The sequence below is a fragment of the Seriola lalandi genome, unplaced genomic scaffold (assembly GCF_002814215.2).
Source record: "Seriola lalandi dorsalis isolate HSWRI2012SDOR001 ecotype SW California unplaced genomic scaffold, Sedor1 jcf7180002004521, whole genome shotgun sequence".
NCBI lineage: Eukaryota > Metazoa > Chordata > Actinopteri > Carangiformes > Carangidae > Seriola > Seriola lalandi.
Genome location: NW_019475176.1, coordinates 1 through 1,576, shown reverse-complemented (window position 1 = coordinate 1,576; position 1,576 = coordinate 1). Strand labels below are relative to the sequence as shown.

Sequence of the window (1,576 nt, the reverse complement as noted above, 5' to 3'; positions counted from 1 at the left end):
AAGGCAGTGATAACAGTACATTTTTGTTCCTCTTAGTAATATATGTGTCACTTTAAGTATGGAATTGTTACATCTTTGTCTTTGTGTGTCTGTCATGGACAGGGCTCAGCGTCACAGATGAGATTCTTCAGGGAAAAGCAGAATGGTCCAAACTCTTTGAGCCGCCCAGCTTTTTCCAAAAGTACAAGTAGGTATCGAATTTGCTGGATAAAGGAATGATGGCTGGAACATTTTATTGACCAAAGCAAGACAAATAAAACGTGTAGAGCTGCATGATTCTCTTGTATTTACTTATTTTAAAAATCATATAAGGATATGTGGAAACAAGCTGCTTGTGTAAACTTACAATTTTGGTAGACCCCACAGACTGTATTACTGGAACTGAAACTAAAACTGGATGATGCCAGTGCATTTCTTTTGACCAACATATTGTTTTTACGTTTTGAAGATTGGGCAGATGTGACTCGTCCTAACTGTGGTCAGTAGATTTGGGTCGATTCATTTTGTTTCTGGAATTTCCTCCCACACAGTTCAAGTACAGAAACTGAGTTTTCTGCCAGGTTCTCCTCCTACTACACTGTGCCGCTGTGTAGCACAAGAAACCAACCTTTTATTGAAAAAGCTGCAGAATCCCCCCATTTGATGATTAATATTCACTACAATCAAAAATGACAAATCATACAGCCCAGTAAAGATGTAAAGGGGCTGGTCACTCTGTTAAATGGCCTTGAAGCTGTTTTTCCTCATAAATACACATGGGTAGGAAACATTAAATGTTTTGTTTGTTTGTTTTTTGTGCTTCAGGCATTATATAGTTTTGACTGCCAGTGCGTCCACAGAAGAAAACCACTTGGAATGGTGAGTGCCACAGAACTGGATTTCTTTCACCCTTCACGTGATTTAAATTGCATTGGGACTTTTAACTGATGCAACAGGCGCAGCTGTGCACCATTCCAGAGTGAATTTATTTAATTGTATTAACATTAATGTGTAACAGATCCTGCTCACAATGTAACACAGAAACAAATACAACTGAATAAATAAGTCCTGGAGCCATGAAACTGTACAGAAATGCTGTGAAGTTAACTTGTATTATTGGCACTCCTGTGACTACATCCTGATGTTTTCCTTCAGGATCGGTCTGGTGGAGTCAAAGATCCGCGTTCTTGTGGGAAACCTGGAGAGGAACGAGTACATCACCCTGGCTCATGTCAACCCCCAGTCCTTCCCCGGGTCCAAAGAGAACCGGAACGAGTGAGTCTAGTTTTATCTGTTTGTACAAACAGCTGACTGAGGAAGTTCTGGATTAATGAGGTCAAATTCTGCTAATCATTAATCAAACATTTATTCTAAGATCAGTCTACACATTTTCATTATGATGATGATGATGATAATTATTATTGTTATTGTTGTTGTTGTTATTGTTGTTATTATTATTATTATTATTACTATTAGTAGTAGTAGTAGTAGTAGTAGTAGTAGTAGTATGCTTTTTTTTTTTTGGTTTGTTTTGTTTGTTTCATTTGAGTGACTCGTCAATGTGTTTACTGCTGGTGCAAGTCGGTGAGTCCTGAAA

At 38.1% G+C, this 1,576-nt stretch overlaps 1 long non-coding RNA gene across 1 annotated transcript; it reads left to right on the top strand.

Moving 5' to 3' along the window:
- The first annotated feature begins 81 nt into the window (after positions 1–81).
- LOC111669060 (uncharacterized) lies at positions 82–1,325 on the top strand. The gene is made up of 3 exons (XR_002761767.2): positions 82–187; positions 805–858; positions 1,135–1,325. It is a non-coding gene; the product is annotated as an uncharacterized LOC111669060 (long non-coding RNA).
- The last annotated feature ends 251 nt before the right edge of the window (positions 1,326–1,576 follow it).